A 22052-nucleotide genomic window follows, 5' to 3' on the forward strand; every position below is an offset into this window, starting at 1 on the left:
CTATGGAAAAGTTCTAGTTTGGAATATCGACTCCTAGGTGATGCAGAACTTTTTGAACTGCAAACAGGTTCTGGATTGGGCGCACAGGCCGGGGAGTCACAGGGTGCCAGGCTCGGGTCCAAACCTGGACACCAACTCCACTCAACCCAAGGGCAGGTAGGAAGCCCCGGCCCAGCCACCCGCAGGCGACTGCGTCCAGGCGCTGCCCCGCCTCCTCCAGTTCCACATCCGGGGCTCCGGCAGGGGCGTGTCGGGGAAGAAGGGCGGGACGCAGCGGAAAGGAAGGATGTCGTGGGAGGTTGGATGAGCCGGGAGGGAGGCGAGGCGAGGCGAGGAGAGGGCGGAGCCGGGGGCGTGGCGGAGCGCGCGCTGTCACGTGACGTGCGTGGCGACGTGTCGGCCATCTTGTGTTGTTGAAGCTGAGGACTGACTTGGGTTGTGAGAGACTCCCTGTCCCGGACCGCAGGTAACCAGCGACTCCGTCTCGCTCCCCTGCCCGGCTCTGCTCCGCGCCCTGGCTCCGCCGCCCCACGCCTCGGGCCGCCGAGGCCTGCCGCCCGCGCTCGCGTCCCCGCCGCTCCGGCGGACCTTGCCCAGCCGCATGGACACCCACAGGCCGCCCCGGCAGCGGCCGCGGCCGGCGCGGGCGTCAGGCGAGGGGACAGGTCAGGTGCGGGGCCGGAGGGAGCCTCCTCCCCGGCGGGGGGCACGCCGGGCCCGGGCGCATCCCGTCCTCGGAGCCGAGGTGCCCCCTCCTCCGGGGCCCGTTGGCATCGCGGCGGGGAGCCGAGAGAGGGCAGATGTTGGCGAGCGGGCAGTGTCAGGCCGGCTTCCAGGGCCGGAGGGCTCGCCCTGCTCGCCTCGCTGCCCGGGCTGCCCGCGGCGCCGGCCGGCCCGCCTCCCCACACCTGGCGTCGGCGCCGGGAGGATCCTTCCGTGGCTGGGGCCCGGGGGTGGGCCCGGCCTGAGGCGGGGGTGGCCGTGCTCGGAACCCGGGACGGGTCGGGAGGGGAGAGCCCGGGGCAGCGCTGGCGCCGGACGCCCGCGTCGGGCTCAGGTGGGCATTGGCCCCCGTGGTCGGCCTCCGGGACGCCGCCGTCGTGGGGCCGAAGCGTGCGTCGGGCCGCCGGGGGAGGCCGGGGAGGGAAGCGCGCTGTGACCGCGGTGGGGCGGCAGGGGTTCTGCCTGGCCTTGGCCTCGCGCCCTGTGCTTTTAAAACATCCTTCCTTTCCTGAAAGTCAAAGCGCTGAAGCGCTTCTCTCTGTGAGAAAGGTAAGCGTCCCCGTTTAACTTGCGGGAAATGGAGGAAGGGGCCAGAACTCGTGAGCAACTTCTTACCCACGCTGCGTGCCTGGGAGCGGGAGCAGTCGCGATGCCCAGGGCGGGGGCAGGCAAGGCGGTCTTTCCTCCCGCAGGGTTTCTTTTCCAGGCTCCTAGGTTAAAACCGGTTTTTTTTTTTTTTTGTTTGTTTTTTTGCTTGTCCTCCTGTCTGTACATTAACTCTCATCATTCTAATAACTGACAGCTCTGGCCTGGCGGAGTTTGTCCATTTTGCTTAGAACATAAATGCGTTCTGTCATTCATTGATGTTTTCATGCGTTTTGCTCATTCGTGCAGCAGCTTTCAGAGTGCCCAGACTGGAATGTGTACTTTTCTGTTACATCAGATGTTGACATCGGTTGAGGACACTAGAAAAAAATTTTAAGTGGCACGTATCTGGAAAAATGTCACACAGTGGTTCCTTTGATATTTAACACGGAGCAATACCCTGCTGGTGGGAGTGATTCACTAGAAAAGAAAGGGCTTCACACGTTTTCTGTACTTGACGAAACATTGTACAGTTTTTGAGACTGAAGAGGGAGAAGGGACCACGTGCCACCATTCATTTATTTGACAAACATTGAGACCCGGCTGCCCTGTTGGTTGCTGCGAGCAAAACAGACCAAAAATTCCTGTCTCCACGGAGCTCATTTCTAGACAAATAAATACTTAGGTAAAATATATAGTTAGTGGTAAGTGATGTGGGAAAACATGAGACAGGGAGACAGGATACTAGGGAGTCCGGGGAGGGGTTAATTTTAAGTAGAGTGTCCTGGGAAGGCCTCATGGAAAAGCTAATATTTGAGAAAAGACCTGATACAGGTAAAGGAACTATTCCGGCAGCTCTGTGGAGGAGGAATGCTCCAGGCTACAGAGTGAGGGCAAAAACCCTGAGGCAGAGACTGAAGTGGGAGCAGACCGGTGTGGCTGCGGAGCGAGGCTGGCCTAGCCGGAGAGGCTCGAGTGAGAGGGAGGGTAGTCGGAAATGTGCACCCAGTTCACTGGTACTAAGATGACAGGGGCTTATTCAGTGGCCTGGAATCTTTTCCCACATCTCTGTGACTCTTAGGGGAATCAGATATCAGATTCTGGAAATTTGGGCCAGTGTGCCCCACCCCCTCCCTCCACATAACCCTCCCTGCCCCCCCAATTTGGAAAAATTCAAGATGCTCCTAGAACGTATATCAGGAAGTTGTCATGAAATTGTTTTCACATGAGATCGATGATCAACTGCCTAAAGGGATCTTAAAAAAAGAATTGCTGTCTAAGAAGGGGATCTTTGAGATACCACAGAATATTTGAAAATGTAGGCAAATGATTTTCCTTTGAAGTTTAGACACAGGTCATTAAGGGATATAACCTGGAAGAAAAATGAAATCAATGTGTTAACTCATGTTGTCCTTAATGTGGTTAGTGACAAATTCTTTTTAATTATTTCTTTGCTGTCCAGCCTCGTTTTAAATTCTTCAGGGACTCTTCCACTAATATTTATATGTTTTATAGCATTTTACCCTGTTTCCCTGAAAATAAGACTTAGTTGGACAGTCAGCTCTAATGTGTCTTTTGAAGCAAAAATTAATATAAGACCTGGTCTTATTTTACTGTAATATAAGACCGGGTATAATATAATATAATACCGGGTCTTATATTAATTTTTGCTCCAAAAAACACATTAGAGCTGAGTGTCCGGCTAGGTCTAATTTTCGGGGAAACAGGGTACATGCATAGAACTTTTTGTGCTGAGTTTTTCATTCCTCCACTTTTACCTTTCAGACTAGTTCTCCAATTAATTTGATACTCAGTAGACTTTCTCATTGAAAGAACATTTTTTTCTGATTTCCTTCAGCTTATCTCCGTATTCTTATTACTGAGCTTTCATAAATGTCCTCTTTCATGTTAATTTACCGTAGGAATTTAATATTTTGCTTTTGAAATGCTTTTACTTGTGATGCATGTATGAAAAATAATTTGTCATATGGTTGCCTGAAAAGCATGAGAACATAGGAATTACAACCTCCTTGGCTAAAAGATACAGTGATGATAGTAGGTAGGGTAGTGTTTTAAATGAATCACCTTTCTCCCTCCTGTTCTTTTGTGGAATTTTTGAAGTGACATTTTCAAATGATAATGTGTTTGATGTCTTACCAGCTCATATGTTCCCATGACTCTGCACTTTACTACTCCATATGTCTATTTTCTTTTTGTTGACCTTCACGCTGGAAGATAACACTATTGATAGTGATTGCTATCTAGGAGAATCTTTTTGGGTGAAAAGATTACTGTCCCTTTACCCTTGCCCTCCTAAAGGATCTCTGTGCCTTTTTTCAGAAACTGACTCCATTAGCCCTGGCTGAGTAAATTTTCAGTACTTTCTGTTTTATTCTATTTCTTATAGATTATAGTGGGACCATTAGATCATTAGGTGGACTCTATAGCCAATGTTGGTGTTAATCCAGGTATCTTAGAGGCAGGTTAAATGTCCATTTTTCTTCAGCAATTTGAATTGTCTTATCATTTGGTCATCATTATAAAGCTCTGAATCAGGCTTTTTTTCCCTTCTTGACCCCCCCCATTAGGATTTTATGGTGATAAAGTTGTATGATTTCCATTTATTTTTAATGCTGAAGAATTACGTAGCTTTAAAAATATAAGTAGATTTTTACTCCATAGGCAAGCTTACTTATGCTTAGAATCCCAATTTTTCTTGGCCAGATTAGAATTTTTTTTATATTTATATGCTCTCAGATGACTGATAAATATACTAAATTAATTATGCAGGAATACAAAATGATACCTTTGTTGAATTATCCATAATTTTGTGTGAGGTTGAAGGAGAAGAGTGGAGAGGTTTGAAAATCAAAGGATATTCCCTTTGTGGCCAAAATTAATTTTATAAAAATATTTTCAAAGTATTGCAACCTTCCCTACTTTAAGTAATTGAGTAAGGACCACAATTTCATATTTTCTTGTCAATTACAGAGTTTCATTGAACTTCAACTTTATTTTTTTTTTAAAGCAAGATTTTCTTTTTTTAAATTTTTTTGGGGGAATATTGGGGAACAGTGTGCTTTTTCCAGGACCCATCGGCTTCAAGTCATTGTCCTTCAATTTAGTTGTGGAGGGCGCAGCTCAGCTTCGAGTCCAGTCGCCGTTTTCAGTCTAGTTGGGGGGGGTACAGCCCACCATCTCATGCGAGAATTGAACCCACAACTTTGTTGTTGAAAGCTCGTGCTCTAACCAACTGAGCCATCCGGCTTCCCCTTGAACTTAATTTATACTTACAAAAGTAGATACCCTAGAGCTTGTTCTCGAGTTGGAACCAGAGGAGAGTTTGTTTTATTACCTAGTTCTCCCCTCTATTTATTATGCCTGCCTTTATAAAAAGTAGAGAGCAGTGGGTAAAGTTGGATGACCTTTTGGACATTATAACAGCTATTTTTTCCCCAAAATTAAATCAAAGGCAGAAGTGGCTTTGTCAAGTTGCTTTCTTGCTATTAGTAAAATTGTCAACTTTATAATTTTTAATTACTGTATTTTGACTCTTTAGAAGCAGCATTCAAAGCATTTGATTATAGCTAAGAAACCACTTGAAGCTGTTGGGGTTCAGTCCATTCCTTGTCATTTGTAATACCACCATCTTGTGGATTTTGAAGATACTGTCTCAACAGCATTAAAAGAAGGTTGTGATTTTGCAGTTGACAGCACACCTGGAGCTTTGCTCTTTGGAGATTTCGCAGTGATCAGACTTCCTGGGGCTCCTTGATTATTTGCATAGAGAACATATTATTGTATTGCTATGTTGCTGGCTGTCATTTTTCTGTTAGCTATCTTTAAAAAGTTAATCCCAAATTCCTATAATGTGGTTTTGAATGAAAACTCCAGATCACTTTCCTGAAACCTTATAGTGGTGCTTATTTGTCAGCTTCATCAGAATCACTTAGAAGTTTTGTTAAAATACATTTTTTTTCAGTCCCACTCAACAGCTACTGAGAGAGACTCTAGAGAGGGAATCTGGTTTCTAAGGACAGGGAATCTGGTTTGTAAGCACACCAGGTAATTCTAATATTTTAACCAGGTTTGGACTCTATTTCCAGTAAAACATATTCATGATAAAAATTATGTTTTTAAAGTTTCCTAGGAGATTGTTGGGTCATTTACTGTAATACTTTTATTATTTACAGTGTTAAAAGGACCTGAACAAAGTCTGCTCAAACCTCCTGCTGTGAAGCAGAAGAACTTTTGAACAGGTGAGTGTTGAACGGGGGTACAAAGCTGAGGCGTACGCAAACAGATGATTTTTACTTTTAAGGTTTTGGTTATTTTTGTCCTGTTATTTCATCTGAACTTATAGACAGTGAATGGAAACAATTTCCCAGGTGCTGCTCAGATCTCTTATGAATCATCAGAATAATCATACCTTTACCGCATTGGTCCTGTTATAAATTTGTGTCTTAAACTATTGTAAGGATTTTTTTGATGGCATGAAACAGGAAAAGGAATGCTTTGGGGGTAGGGGTAAGGACGTATCTTAACCCAAGAGCAGTTGGCTTCATGAAGGACGCGAATTAGAAACTGGGAAGCATTTAGAAGCCAAGGTTGTCCAGTCAGGACTTTTCTCCCCTCTGGCTAGTCATGTCCTTTCTTGTCTCTTTTTATCCTGCTTTAGTTGTCTTTCCAAAGCCTGACCTTCTATGCTTTAACAAACACATCGGAGGAAATTGCCAGTTCATTCCTGGAGCCACATATGAATTCAGGTTCTAGTGCCACTAGCTAACTGGTTACTAGCTCAGTGTCCAAATTTCAAATTCCTAGGAGGGAAAATTTGATTGGTTGAACTTGGTCCAGTTCTCCATCATTGTACCATTTAGTATGGTCATGAAGTTGGGATCTAGAAATAAACACTTGTTAGTTGAAGGATCCTACTCCTAAGAGAGGGGGAAGGTCTCATAAAAGGTGGTGTGTTGGCTATTCTAGTCAGAGTCCCACAGAAGCTTCTAGATGTTTTTTCTTCCCTAGAAAAATTTCCTGTATATAGCTCAGCAGTTTCAATTTGTGTCCTGAAGTGTTAAAAATATATGCATATCTTTTGGTAAATGAGACCCAGTAGGTCTCACCAAATATCCTTGTTGGAACTTCCTAGTGCAGTGTTTTAACAAAAGCTCTTGATTTGGGGGGTTCAGATGAGCGGCTGGGGTAAAGGTTTAGCAAAAGAACATAAGGAAATGGGAGGCTTAGTGGAAAAAATAAATGGTTATTTATTTTTCATTGATTGCTTTTATAAATTTTAATTTCTGGGTACTTTTACAGCACTAAGCGACACTTGGGTGTTAGGAAGCCAAAGAGAATTTTGAAGCGTGAGACTTCTGTATGTGAATCTATATTCACGTTATTTGAATGGTAGCAGTCAGTAAAGGATCGGTGAGACAATATAAACTTGTGCTCATATGTTTTTGTATTCTAGCAGTATTAGGTGATACAGAAGCAAACTCTTTTTTAATGGACATTTTGAAGTCCTGTTTATTTTTGTTTGTAGATTGTATGCATTTGGTGACAATTGCTTAAGTAATTTTTATTATCAGTTAAATCATATGTTAGTATATTAGTATATCAAGTTTTTTTTTTTTAATGGGGAGAGGTGAAGAGGAGAGAGGAAACTGTCTTTTTTTTTTTTTTTTAAAGATTTTATTGGGGAAGGAGAACAGGACTTTATTGGGAAACAGTGTGTACTTTCAGGCCTTTTTCCAAGTCAAGTTGTTGTCCTTTCAATCCTAGTTGTGGAGGGTGCAGTTCAGCTTCAAGTTGTAAAGTTGTTCAGTCTTAGTTGTGGAGGGCACAGCTCAGCTCCAGGTCCATTTGCCATTGCTAGTTGCAGGGGGCGCAGCCCACCATCCCTTGTGGGAGTCGAGGAGTTGAACCGGCAACCTTGTAGTTGAGAGCCCACTGGCCCATGTGGGAATCGAACCGGCAGCCTTCGGAATTAGGAGCATGGAGCTTCAACTGCCTGAGCCACTGGGCCGGCCCCGTATATCAAGATTTTTGATGCAAAGCCTAGAGATTTCTGATAAAAGTGATCTATTATAGAGTTATATATCGAATGACAGGCCACAAATGTAACTTTTTGTGATACTTTTTTTCAGTCACGGTTTCTTTAGCAAATTGATTGCAGATGAATTCATTTTTAAGGTTGAAGAGTCCTTATATTGTATGTTTTATTTAATCTGGATGTTGAGGTAAAACTTATTCAGGACTTTGTAAGGTTTAAAGAGATTTCCACAATCTATATAAAACTTTTCACAAGCTTTGGGATCCCTTTCTGGAAAACATTGGCTTGTGGTAAGATCAGATGACATGGTAATATTTAGGGCATTGTAATTTTTTTCAGAATAGTTCATGGTTGCTAATTTTGTTCTCCTTTCACCAAAAGGGGGCAAAAAAGAGAAACATTTAGATACTGTTCAAAAGCAGTGGGGAGAATGATAGTAACAGTAGTAGCACTTCTTATAGTGATATTGTGACCAGTATGTTCTTTGGGAACAAAGCTCCTTTTGTTCAAGTTGTCCTGGCCCTGGAGGAAGTGTTGGGAGCTCTGGTCTCTTCAGTATTGGTTCTTTGGTTGCAGAGACTGGCAAGGAATTGGCAGAGATACGGTCTTGGTACTTTTTAAATGGTAAATCATGGCTCAGGCCTTCAAGACATTGCCACATCCATGGGCTCTCATGATTAATTAGCCCCTTGGGAATTGAGGTCGTGTTGCCCAAAGCATGGCCAGTTGAGTTAATGGGATGTGAAGCCATTCTGCATGATCAGTGGGTCAGAGAGCTTTAATTCATGTTCTGGAATCGGACACTCTCCTTTAGTCTTTTATTTACTTACATCATTGTTAATGAAGTTTCTGATAGTATGTTACGAGAATATGTACTCTTCTCTAGGCGAAGAGCTTATTGTATTGTCTAACTGAGTGATACAGAAGGATGGAAGTTGGAGGATAGTGGAACAGAGTGTGGGAGATTGGGAAAAAGAGAAAAGGGACTTCCACAAAATGAATTCCTCTGAAAATTGCAAGGGAGTGTGGGAGAAAAGGTAACCAAGCACTACTGAGCACTATATCAGTATGTAGAGAATAGCTTGTGGAGTTTTAAACAGAGAAATGTGGGTGTAATTTTCTGTTGCTTATTACCTGTAACTTTAGATAAATAAGTTAACCGCTGGGAGCCTTATTTTCCTTACCTGTAAAGCATATCCGATGGTGGTCGTGGACGTTAAAAATCTAAAATGCCCAATACAATGCCTGACGCGCAGTAAATAGGCTCTCAATGAGTGGCTTTTATGATTGTTACGACTACCGTGTTTCCCCGAAAATAAGAAGAGCTAGCCAGACAATCAGCTCTAATGCGTCTTTTGGAGCAAAAATTAATAGAAGACACGGTATTACATTGTATTATATTATACCCGGTCTTACAGTAAAATAAGACCAGGTCTTATATTAATTTTTCCTCCAAAAGACGCATTAGAGCTGATTGTCCAGCTAGGTCTTATTTTTGGGGAAACATGGTACATAAATAGGTAAATTTTGAGTGTAAAATTTCCTATTTATGATTTGAACAGAGACATCAGTGGGTTCTGTTTGTAAGTCTTTTGTCTTTTTTATTTTCAATCCAACAAGTATTTGAATACCTACTTTGTGCCACGTGCTGGGCTATCTACAGTGATGAGCAAAACGTACAAGGTTCTGTCTTCATGGGGCTTACAGCCTAGTGGCAGAGGCAACCAAAAAATCATACGTAAATTTCAAAATGTGCAAAGTCTCTCTGTCCTTGGCAAAGGTACATTTTTAAAGCCCTAGATACTTTAAAAAAAAATAAGTGTAACATTTTGGATATTGGTGTTCTTGTTGTCGTTGGTATTTTATGCCCCTTGATACCTTTCCAGGGTATGTATGTATCTTTCTTCTAAGTTAATGTATGTATTTCTTTTGTTTGTCATTTTTCCTCTTTCTTTGAGATAGATGTTCTCAACTGTTTGATCTTAGGACTCCTTTACCGTCATAAAACGTAGAGGACCCTAAAGAGCTTTAGTCTTTAGTTACATCTATCTGTATTTTAGTTACACCTATCATATTGAGAAATTCAAAATGATTTATTAATTTGCTTTAAAATAATAAGCAATCTCATGTTGACATAAATACCGGGGGTGCCAAAATATATACACATGACTTGTATTCATGTTTTGTTATTGGTATATGTTGAGTATTACAATTTTAATAATGGTTTTTTTCCTTCTTAAAATGTGTATATATATATTTTTGGTATCCTCTGTATGTTTTTAATGAAAAACGCCCATTTTCTAAAGCATTTCTAAAAAGTTTGGTGAGTAGAGGGGTATTATTTTACCTTTTTGCAAATTGCTTTTATATCTTGCTTTATAGAAGGCAGCTGAATTCTCTTACCTGCTTCTGTATTCAATCTGTTATTATTACTTTGGTTGAAGTATATGAAGGAAATTCTCCTCACAAAGATATGTAATTAGAAAAGGGAGGAATATTTTAAGGGCTTTTTCAGATATATGCAGATATTCTTTGATATTACACTAAAATTAAACAAGTAATAGTTTTTAAAGGTTAGTTGCAATGTGAAATCTGAATTATATTAGTGCACCTTTTGTACTCTGATACATTAAAATCCCTTGGTCTTGTACATTTAATGGATAATTTATATTACACAGTATCAAAAAAATCACACTCATTAATATTAACACCCATCAAAAAAGCCTTTAAATATTGGAAAAGTTTAAGTATTGGAAAACCCATCAAGCTCATATTGGTAAATAGAAGTTTTCAAAAGTTCTAGTATTTGTTTGAAAGCTCAAATGTTATAATTGGCAACAAGTATTGTCAATTGTTTTCCTTGAAGTGACAGTCTCACTTCATTCATTTTTGTAAAAGTATTGTACCCAGGTCTGGATAACCATATTTGTGTGTCAACTATTCTTTCAAGTCAAAATGATGTTCCATGAAAAAAAAAAAAGGCAGGTAGTTGATCTTGCAGCTCAGAATAGTTGCGTTAAGTGCCTTTCTTTGAGACTTCTGTATGCAGCAGAAGTGCTTCCTGCATGCTTCCCATTTCATCACGTAGAATGTTAAAACCATGTTTACACAGGGATCAAGATTAATAAAATCAGTACTTTTTACTGCTTTGTCAAGGCCATTCTTAAGTAAAACTGGCTTTTTCTCTGTGGCACATGGTGGTGAAGAATACAGTGACTGCTAGTAGAGTTTGGTGCCATTATTTGGATGATGCTGAGGTGCCAGCAGTTTTACTCATCGCTGCTTTTCATGATCAGTGCAGTGCCAACATAGTGAAAAATGCAAGTGATAGTATTATTATGAAAATCGTTTTGGCATCATGGATACCTTGAAAGAGTTTCAGAAGACTGGAAGACTGACTTTGAGAATTGCTGCTCTGGGGAGTGGAGCAGTTTTCAATGTTAGTTTATATGTATATGTTGCATTGATTTTTTTTTTTAAAGCATTTTAAAAAATAAAGTAATTGTTTGTTATAGAAACTGGAATAAACATTGAGGGTTTTTAGTGCTGGGTAGAAACAGATTTGTCCATAAATTTTGATTAGTTATAAAACAGCCTTTATAATAGTCCTGTAAAAATAGTCTTCTACACTAGCATTATTAATAGAACTTTCTGCTGTGATGGAAATGTTACCTTTTTACTACAACTCAAATTCCATTATTTTTATAGTAGGCTGTTTTTTTAAAAACAATTTTAGATTTACAGAGAAATTGAGAAGATAGTATGTAAGGACTATCTTACATACTATACATATATATACCACAATACTGTTATTATGGTACATTTGTTACAATTAATGAATCAATATCTACACATTGTTATTAAGTGAAGTCCACAGTTTATTCAGATTCCCTTAGTTTTGCCTATTGTGTTTTTCTGTTCCAGGATCCCATTGAGGATTGCACATAACATTTAGTCAGGTATCCATAGGCTTCTCTTGGCTGTGACAGTTTTCTTAGACTTCCGTTTTTAAAACTCTTGACCATTTTGAGGACTACTAGTTATTTTGTAGAATGGTTCTCTAGTTGAATTTCTCTGATATTTTTCTCCTGATAAGACTGAGGTTATGGGCTTTTGTAAGGAAGACCACAGAGGTAAAGTGCCATTTTCATTATATCAAGAGCACAAACAGTCAACATGATGTGTCATTGTTAATGTGGACTTTGATAACTTGTCAGGTTCTTCCCTGGTAAAGTTACTCTCCCTCCTTCCCCTTGAGGAACTAGATTTTATTTTATTTTTTTCCACAATATTGTTGACTATATTTTCTATGCTGTACGTTACATCAGGTGTAGTGGTTAGACATTTATATAATTTAAGAAGATTCTCCGACTAGTCTAGTACCCACCTGACACTATACATAGTTGTCACCATAATATTTATTGTATTCCCTGTACTTTACATCCCATTGACTATTTTGTTAATTCCAATTTGTATTTCTTAATCCTTTCACCTTTTTCACCCTGTCCCCAACCCCCCTCCCATTTATCACCCCGATAGATCTAGTACGCATCTGACACCATACATAGTTATTACAATATTATTGACTATATTCCTTATGGTGTACCCTACATTCCCATGACTACTGTTAACCACTAATGTGTACTTCTTAATCCCTTCCCCTTTTGCACCCACCCTCAACCCCCCCTCCCATCTGGCAGCCATCAAAATGTTTTCTGTATCTATTTGTTTCTATTTATTTTGTTCTTTAGATTCCACTTATAAGTGAAATCATACGTTTATCTTTCACTGTCTGACATATTACATAGCACAGTACTCTCTAGGTCCATTCATGTTGTCACAGATGGCAAGATTTCATTCTTTCTAATGGCTGAGTTATATTCTTATTGTATGTATGTACCACTTCTTTGTCCATTTATCCTTTCAGGGACACCCAGGTTGCCTTCATATCTTGGCTATTGTAAATAACACTGCGATGAACGTATGGATGAACACATTCCCTTGAAGTAGCGCTAGGGTTTCTCTGGATAAATACCCAGAAGTGGGATTACTGGGTCCTTTGTCTCTTGTTGTAGCCTTTATTTTAAAGTCTATTTTGACTGGTATAAGTATTGCTACCCCAGATTTTTTTTTTGTTCCCATTTTTCATGAAATAGCCTTTTCTATCCCTTTACTCAATCTGTGTCTTTTGATCTGAAGTGAGTCTCTTGTAGGCAGCATATGTATTGGTGTTTTTTTCATATCCACTCACACACTCTACATCTTTTGATTGGAGCATTTAATCTGTTTACATTTAAAGTAATTGTTGATAGATATGTAGTTATTGCCATTTTATTACTCATATTTTTTTCTTTTCCATCTTAAAGAAGTTATAAGATTCCTTGTAATACTGGTTTGGTGGTGATGAACTCCTTTAGCTTTTTCTTCCCTTTCTCTGTCCTTCGATTCTAAATGACAGCCTTGCTGGGTAGAGCAATCTTGGTTGTAGGTCCTTGCTGTTCATCACTTTGAACATTTCCTGTCAATCCCTTCTTGCCTGCAAAGTTTCGGTTGAGAAATCAGCTGCCAGTCTTATGGGGGCTCCCTTATAGGTAGGTAACTGCTTTTCTCTTGCTGCTTTTAAGACTCTTTCTTTGTTTTCCTTTGGCATTTTAATTATGATGTGTCTTGGTGTGGGCCTGTTTGGGTTCATCTTGTTTGGGACTTTCTCTCTGTGCTTCCTGGGCTTGAATATCCATTTCCTTCGCCAGTTAGGGAAATTTTCCATTATTTTTTCAAATAGGTTGGTTCTCAATTCCTTTCTCTTGTCTTTCTGGTACCCCGATAATGCAAATGTTGTTTGGTGTGCTTGATGTTATCCCAGAGGCTTGCTCCTTAAACTGTCCTCAGTTTTTTTGGATTTTTTCTTTTTGCTGTTCTGTTTGGGTGTTTTCTGTTACCTTGTCTTCTAAATTGCTGATTCGATCCTCTGCTTCATCTAATCTGCTGTTGATTCCCTGTAATGTATTCTTCATTTCAGTTATTGTATTCTTTATTCTGATTGGTTCTTTTTTACGTTTTCTCTCTCCATTTTTTCCTCCCCTTCTCCCTGCTCCCCCCACTCTGGTTCAGGTCATTGTTTCTCAGTCTAGTTGTGTAGGACACAGCTCCCTGGCCCAGGCTGGTGTTATGAGCCTTGCGATCCCCCCGCCTGAGGCAGTCAGTCGCTCACAGCAGCTCTCACCGGCTGCGGGCCACTCATGATGGCCACCGGCTACTCATGGTCCGCCTGCTGACAGCAGCCCAGCTCCAGGGAGAGCTGTTGTTCACAATCTTAGCTGTAGAGGGCGCAGCTCACTAGCCCATGTGGGAATCGAACTGGCGACCTCGGTGTTAGGATCCTGGCGCTCCAACCACCTGGGCCACTAGGCCAGCCCTCTCTCTCTCCATTTTTGTTTCCTCCTCTTTGTTGAAGTTCTCCCTGAGATCATTGAGCATTATTATAACCAGCGTTTTAAACTCTGCATCTAGTAGGTTGCTTGTCTCCATTTTGTTTAGTTCTTTTTCTGGAGGTTTGTTCTGTTCTTTTATTTGGAACATGTTTCTTCATCTCCCCATTTTGGCTTCCTCCCTGTGTTTCTTTTATATCAGGTGGGGCTGCTATGCCTCCCGGTCTTAGGTCTTAGTAGAGAGGCCTTGTGTAATAGGTGTCCTTTGGGGCCCAGCTGAATTTTAAAATTTAGTTAATTTTAATTAATTTACCTTGATATAGCCACATGTGACTTGTGGGTACTATATAAGACGGCACAGTTCTAGACAGTGTTTCTCACTTAAATTTTATCCAAACTTTACCATCTCTTTTAATAGATTTAAAGAATGAGGTTTAACCTAAAAAATGTAAAATGGAATGCATTGCTTTTTGAGGGCGGTGGTCAGTCTACTTTTAGTAAGCTTAGTCGTTTTTAAAATCAACTTTTTTGAAGTATAATTAACATGCAATAAAAGCCTTCATTTTAAGTACTCTCATGTTAAATGTACATTTTATGAGTTTTGACAAATACATATACTTGTATAACCATCACCATAATTAAGATATGTAACATTTTCATCCCCCTCTCAATTTCCTCCTGCTTTTTTGCAGTCATTTCCCCTCCCCCAGCACTAATCTATTTTCTGTGACTATAGTTTTGCCTCTTCTAGAATTTTATATAAAGGGAATTATTTACTATGTATTGTTTTGGGGTCTGGCTTCTATTTCTTAGTGATTCATCCAAGTTGCTATAGGTAACAGTGATTAGTTTTTTATTGCCGAGAATATTCCAAGGCTGTTACAGTATTTGTTCATCTGTGGATGAATATTTGGGTTGTTCTTGGTTTGGGTCTCTTAGGAATAAAGTTGACCTTAGTTTCATGGCATGGGTAGTGATTCAGATTGTGGGGGATTGCAGTGTTTATCACAGCACCGTAACTTAGGAATTCCTTTTATGATGAAGAGAAAAGTCAGCTGAGTATATATTTTTTGAAGATAGAACGTAAAAAGAATAATTAACATAGAAATAAATAGTATTTTGTAAGGTTTTATGTATGATGTGTGGTCCAGATAGAGGTAGACAATTTTTTTGACTTTTGATGACTTTCTGGGGGAAAAAAGTTGTGAATTCCTTAGGTTAAATGTTTAGTAATAAAGTGAAAAATTGAAGCCTAATTTTGCTTCATGAAATTTTGTCATCAGTAAATATGTTAACAGATCATATTTTAAAAATTATTCAAAAATGTTCTCATGTTTAACAATGAAGAGATCTGGTATTGTCACATCAGATGAGTATAGAAGGAAAAGGTGCTTTCTGCTATAATAGGTGTGAGAAGAGTTCCCTTTTATTTTGGTACCTTAAAATTGTATTTTAAACTGAGTTAATGTTCAAAAGAATATTAACTTTCTATGACATTTATGTTGGGGTTGTAAAAGTATTTTTAACAGTCCGGGGAAACACTTTTGTGGGACTTACAATATATTTGTTACAAAAGAAAATGAAGAATTGTGCAAATTATGAAAATAGAGGGAAAAAATCATTACTCTCACCTCATATTTCTTAGTTTCTATGTTCTTTTTGCCTTTTTACAACATACGTATAATTACAGTCTTGTGCAAATGTCATTGTACACTGTAGTCGGTTGAATGACTATGCTGCTTTTACAAGATTGCTTCCAGCCTTTTGCAATAATAAGTGATGTGTATATCATTCCCCCCTCATGTTTGGTCTTTTCCTTTTTATTTTACTTAGCTTTTTTCTCAAGTTTGGAAAAAAATGAATTTTGAGACCTACATATTTTAGCTTAGAGACTGAGTCTTTTGCCTTGATTTGAATATAGACTTGTTTATGGTCTTAAAGAGCGGACAGATTTTTGGATAAATTTAACATGGTGTAAGTGTTTTCAATGACAAAAATTTAAATAGGGATTTTTTTTTGTATCATAAGACTTGCATTTAAAATACTTTTCTTCCTGTCCACTAAAATGTTTTGTTTTGTTTTGTTTTTTTTTAAATGCCTGCATTATCCCACATTCAGCACTTGGGAATTTATCCTATGGCTTCTGGTGGTAGGAATGATTTAATTTAACCATATAGCCTGTAGAGTTGTGTTGCCCTTTTTTAATATATATTTAATTTTATTATTTTTTTTTATTTTATTGGGGAAGGGGAACAGGTCTTTATTGGGGAACAGTGTGTACTTCCAGGACTTTTTTCCAAGTCAAGTTGTTGTCCTTTCAATCTTAGTTGTGGAGGGTGTCATTCAGCTTCAAGTTGTTGTCCTTTCAGTCTTAGTTGTGGCCAGGTCCACTTGCCATTGCTAGTTGCAGGGGGCGCAGTCCACCATCCCTTGTGGGAGTCGAACCGGCAACCTTGTGGTTGAGAGGACACGCTCCAACCAACTGAAGCATCTGGGAGGCAGCTCAGCTCAAGGTGCCGTGTTCAATCTTAGTTGCAGGGGGCGCAGCCCACATCCCTTGCTGGACTCTAGGCGTTGAACTGGCAACCTGGTGGTTGAGAGCCCACTGGCCCATGTGGGAATCGAACCGGCAGCCTTCAGAGTTAGGAGCATGGAGCTCCAACCACCTGAGCCACTGGGCCGGCCCCTAAAATATTTTTAATTGTGCTGTTTTTTCCCAGCTAAACCATTTATGATTTATTTTAACCTTTTTAAAATTGAGGTATAAAATGTAGTCAATATGTGCACAAATCCGAAATGTATAGTTGGAAAAAATTTTACATATGTCTGTAGATCAACACAGTGAACATTTCCAGCACCCCAAAAGGTTTCCTCTTCAACTTCCCGGTCATTAGTCCCACTTCTGTGGTGAGCAATTTCTGACCTCTGTGACCATTGATTATTTTACTTATTGAACATCATATAACAGATATCAGACAGTGCATATTCTTTGGTGGTAGGCTTCTTTTTTGGCATTCATGCAATATTTCTGCGATTATCAGTAGTTGGTTGTTTCCTTTATTGTTACTGAGTATTTTGTTGTATGAATATACTACAATTTTCTAAAACTTATTTTGAAATAATTTCAAATTTACAGAAAAATTGCAAAAAATTAAGATTTTTCTGTGTGTCATTCATCTAATTTGGTCACCAGTTTCTAACATTTTCTCATATTTGCTTTATCATTCATTTTTTGTTTTCTTTCTCCATATATATATATCATGTATATATATACATATTTTAAAATGTAATTTAGTTTTACATAATTTTTTTGTTCCATTTGAGAATACATTACAGACTTCATGCTCTTTTCGAAACCCCTAAACATTTCAGTGTTGTTTTCTAAGAATAAGAACATTCTGCATAAACAGTGAAAATTTCAGAATCATAAACATTAATACAATACTATTTAATCCATAACTCCTGTTCAAATAATTATTCCAGTTGTCTCTTTAATGTTTCCTATAGCGTATTTTTGGCTGGTTCAAGGTGAAATTAAGAATCTCCGTTGCCCTTAGTTTTTATATCTCTTTAGTCTCCCTTAATTTGAGATGATTCTTCAGCCTTTCTTTGTCTTTTATGACCTATTTTTGAGAGTACAGTTGATTAATTTTATGTCTATCAATTTGAGTTTATTTGATTATTTTTCAAGATTAGTTTCAGTTTATACATTATTGTCAGGAATATATCATAGTGATGCTGTGTCCTTCTTAGTGCATCGTATCAGGAGGCACGTGGTATATAGTTTGTCTCATTCTTAATAATGTTACCTAACTCAGTAACAGCCAGGTGGAACAGATGCATGGTGCCAGGTGGGAAGGGGGGCGGCGCTTCAGCGCGCGCTCTGTCACACCACCCCTCTCCACACCTTCGCGTGCTCACCGTCCTTGAATCTCCACTACACTTTTTTTATTCATCTGTTGATGGACATTTGTGTTGATGAACATAGTCACCAAATATCAGTTTATGGTAATTGTGAATAAAGCTGCTGAAATGGGGACAGAACTGTTCATTTATTTGGTATATGTGAAGAGTGCTAGGGGAGTAGCTCTTTTTTTCTGATTTTGAGAAAATGGAGGTAAGGCAGTGTGGGGCAGATTCAGGTTCCTTGGTGCTCACTCTGTGCAGTCTTTGGCAGACTGCATAGTCCTGGCTGGACTTCATCCCAGGTTTGCCATAGTTTTGTTTTACTAAAACTTCACTGGGTAAGTTTTACATACCCACGATACGGAGATTTGCAGTAGCAGATAATTGTTTTTATAAGAAAGATTTAGGAGATTTAGGAGATTGTCAAAGGAGTATATATTTTGAATTGTTAGTTGAGTAGTGCTAGCTAATCAGTCTATCAAGACTTCTGGGAAGCAGTGGCAGGGAACACATTTACTGTCGAGCTGTCAGCCGCTGTGCCGGATGGACTCTGCTTTGGCCTCTCCTTGCTTTGTTTGTCTCGACAGGACTTACTGCACAGATCTGCAGCTCCTTCATGCTGATAATGATTGTGTGTGCCCAGAAGTTGTCTAGCTCCTCGACACTGGGCCAGGGTGCAGAAAATGGTAGCTAGAAGAGCTGAGAGGCCAGGGTCTCCCTTTTTTGTTTCAAACCCAACAATAAGAAAGAGCTAAATTGATCTTTTTCCACTTCTCCCTTGAACATGCACTCTTATGCACACAGTGATAGATGAGGTCCCAAAGAGAAGTTGAAGACCCAGGAAAACTGGAAAAATATATAGAGAAAAAGAAAAATAATTATGCTAGTAATCAGAGATAAAATAATTGCTAGTAAGGGTTAATTTAGGTCAGAGTTTTTAAGAAGTTGACAGATTATATCACATTCATTGTCAAATACAGGATGCAGTTTATTGATGAAGGCTAACTTCTTAATATTAATTGCCGAAAGAATATAATACTTGAATTCACTTACAAGGAATTTTGAATAACGGATGAGGTCTGAAATAGTGGTAATATAGACATATTCAGCTATTTTGAAGTCAACTCTATAAAATTTGAGGATAGGGCCAGCCCGGTGGCTCAGGCAGTTGGAGCGCCGTGCTCCTAACGCCAAGGTCGCCGGTTCGATTTCCACATGGACCAGTGAGCTACGCCCTCTATAGCTAAGATTGTGAACAACGGCTCTCCCTGGAGCTGGGCTGCTGTGAGCAGCTGCGGGCTGCTATGCTCCCCAGAGCAGCCAGCATGAGCTGCTGTGTGCGGCCGTGGGCTGCCGTGAGCTGCTGTGAGTCGCTGACCTACGACTGGCGACCGACTGCCTCAGCCAGGGGGAGCACAAGGCTCATAAAAGCAGCCTGGGCCAGGGAGCTGTGTCCTACACAACTAGACTGAGAAACAACGGCTTGAACTGGAGTGGGGGTGGGGTGGGAGAAATTTGAGGGTAGACTTTTGTCTGAGGCCCTTATTCCTAGAATGGAGAAGCCAAAGGAGAGAAAAGGCCAGAGGAGAGAAGTGAGAGCCTTGTCACCTGCTCTGTCACAGTTGCTTTCAGCATGAAAAAGATTTGCTAATAGGGTGGTCTCAGAACTGACAGTGTTTTGCTCCACTCTCTCAGAAGCACTTTATGCCATTTTGACCACTTAATGTCATTATGTCCACTTGACGTCTTTTTCTGACTTCCTCAAAGATTTGAGTGCTCCTATATTTCAGAGATTCTAGGACTAGGACTAGTTCAGAGAACTAAGACTAGTACTCTCAGAATTTTTGAGGCCTGCTAATTCTGCTATGCCATGTGTCATTGTCATCATCTGTCATGAATTAAACGAAAGTCCATCTGTTTATTCATCCTTTTTGTAGTCTCATCTTCACACCACTCTGAGTTTCTTCTTTTGACCCAATCTCTCACAGTTTTCATTTTTTCTACTGAGGTCTTTGAAGTATCATGTTTGTGTTAAACCTCTCCATGTGTTAAACTGTAGGATATTTCCGCATCGTTAAGGTAACTGAAGCCCTGGTAATGTTACATTCCGTTTAGCCCTCTGAAGTTACCAGTGTGTTTTCCTGCACGGTGGTGGGTGTGTCAGTGGCAGAATCGGGATTTTCATCCTTTTCCGTTCGCGTGCCTGTTCTGTTCCTTCAGCCTGGTTGGCTCCCATTGTCTCTCTGTAATTATTAATACCCTTTTCACACACACATGTTCTGGTTTAGGTGATAGGTTACATACAGTTACCTTAGCCATTGTTCCTCCATCTTTTGTGCAAAATCCCTTTTCCTCTGAAGTTCATGCTGATGATACAGTATGTGTACCCTCATTATCATCAGATGTAGGCTCTGGTCTCACACTTTGATTCATTGTCTTCTCTCCTCTCTGCCATTATTCTAAGGTGACGCCAAGCCCATGTGGATGACCTGTCCGATCCTCCCAGGCTTCTGCTTCCTGATACACCTCCATCTCTACTTCTCTTGGTGCTTTCATTCTTAGTCCTACTACATCTGCTTCTCGACATTACCAGCACCTCAAATTTGTAAAGTCTCTTCTGTTTTCACTCCTTGCCCATTGTGCCAAATCACACTTTTGCCAGCGCCCTGCACGTTGCCCTCTTACTCTTCCATTTACTGCTGACAAACCCATAATCCTGGTTCAGTCGTGTGGTGAGCTCTCTCTTTCCTAGACGCAGGCTGTAAGTTGGAGAAAGAAGCCCACAACTATGCAGACAGGTGCCATCTTCATCTTGATGGGGCCTTCCGAACTGCTGTAACTAACTGCAGTGTGGCTTCCTGGATTAGCTCCTACAACAGAACAAGGAGATTGCTGGAAAAACTGGTGAACTCTGAATAATCTGTTAATAGTGATGTGCCAGTGTTGGTTTCTTAGTTTTGACACGTGCTGTGGTAATGAAGTTGTTTACATTAGGGAAAACGGGGGGAATTTTGGTAATATCTTTGTAACATTTCTATAAATCTATAAGTATTTCTAAATAAAGTTCATTTTTTGAAAAAGCAAGCACTATTGTAGATCACAGCAGCTAGCCATTTCTTAATTCCCTTCAAACCTTAGCGTTATCTCCTTTGTCATTTACCTACTTGACTGAGAAATTCAAGGCCGTCAAATGTGAATTCCCCTCAACCTCCTATCACACACACACACACACACACACACACACACACACACAAACACAACCCCACAAAAATAAGTTTGGAGGCATCCTAAGTCATGTGGATATGACTTGTCACAAGTGGATAAGAGTAAAGTCTTTTTTGTCCCCATTTGTTCTCTGAAATCCCATCCACTCTGCCTTCTCAGAGACTTTACTTCCACCATACTTTTGCTAATTATTTCTTTACCTTTTGATTCTATTAGTACTTTTCCATTAGGATACTTTTATCTAAAATAAAAATGGAAAATTTCTTTCCACTTGAGTTTATTTCTCTTCACCGTTTCACAGCTAAGGTTCTATGAAGAGCTGGCTGCATTTCTAGTCCTCCTTTCCTCCCTCCCAGCCACTCCTCATCCCACTGAAATCGGGCTTTGGCCCCTCCCACACTTCTATAAATTGCGCTCTTCCGGTCACCAGTGACCTCATTGTGGAAGCCAGTGAAGGCTTTTCAGTCTTGCTCTTTTTTGACTTCAATATTTGAAATTTGTGAATTCTTTCATTAAAAAAAATTGTACTGGAACTATCTTTGTTGTTTACATGAATTAATTAATTCTGAGGAAATAATTACCCACAACTCCACCATTCAGAAGTAAAAATATTCACATCTTGGGGCATATCTATACATACCCATTAAAAATGTATTTTAAAATGTGTTGAATATAATTATATTCTCTGTATTCTACAGCCTGCCTTGGATACTTAATATATTTTTGACATCTTTTCATGTCAGTGAATATACTTTTTGTTGCCTCTCTTTTCTAGTGCTATGTAGATCTGGCTTCTACAATATCTGCTGGATTTCTAATACCCCTCCTTTATCTCTTGCTAATTCATTCTCTTCCTGGCACCCTGAATGGTCTTTCTAAAGTGCAGATTTCATTCTGGACACTTTGTTGCCCAAATCTTTTCATAGCTTTCCATTGCCCTTGGGATATAAAATACAAACATTTCTGTGATACAGCTACTGCTTTCTCAGATCTTCTCTTTAGTTTTTAGCCTTACTGAACAAATGGATAATCTCCCAAATCTCTTTCTCCTTTCTGTTTTTGATAACAGTGGAGAAAGCTAGAGTCAGTGAATTTGAGTTTAGGTGAAAGGTTAGGGTTAGAGATATCTA

General features: G+C 40.0%; 1 protein-coding gene across 4 annotated transcripts in view; it reads left to right on the forward strand.

The window, feature by feature from the left end:
* Positions 1-342: 342 nt before the first annotated feature.
* The window catches only part of GIGYF2 (GRB10 interacting GYF protein 2), a 120026-nt gene continuing 98316 nt past the window's right edge, over positions 343-22052 (forward strand). For 2 of the 4 annotated variants that reach the window (XM_081052146.1, XM_081052145.1), the window contains exons 1-2: positions 343-466; positions 5502-5567. The gene's annotated coding sequence lies outside the window, so the exon portion shown is untranslated. The remainder of the gene's footprint in view (positions 467-5501; positions 5568-22052) is intronic. The other 2 variants (XM_081052144.1, XM_081052143.1) reach the window with 1 other exon arrangement.

Source organism: Rhinolophus hipposideros, assembly GCF_964194185.1.
Source record: "Rhinolophus hipposideros genome assembly, chromosome: 6".
Taxonomy (NCBI): Eukaryota; Metazoa; Chordata; class Mammalia; order Chiroptera; family Rhinolophidae; genus Rhinolophus; species Rhinolophus hipposideros.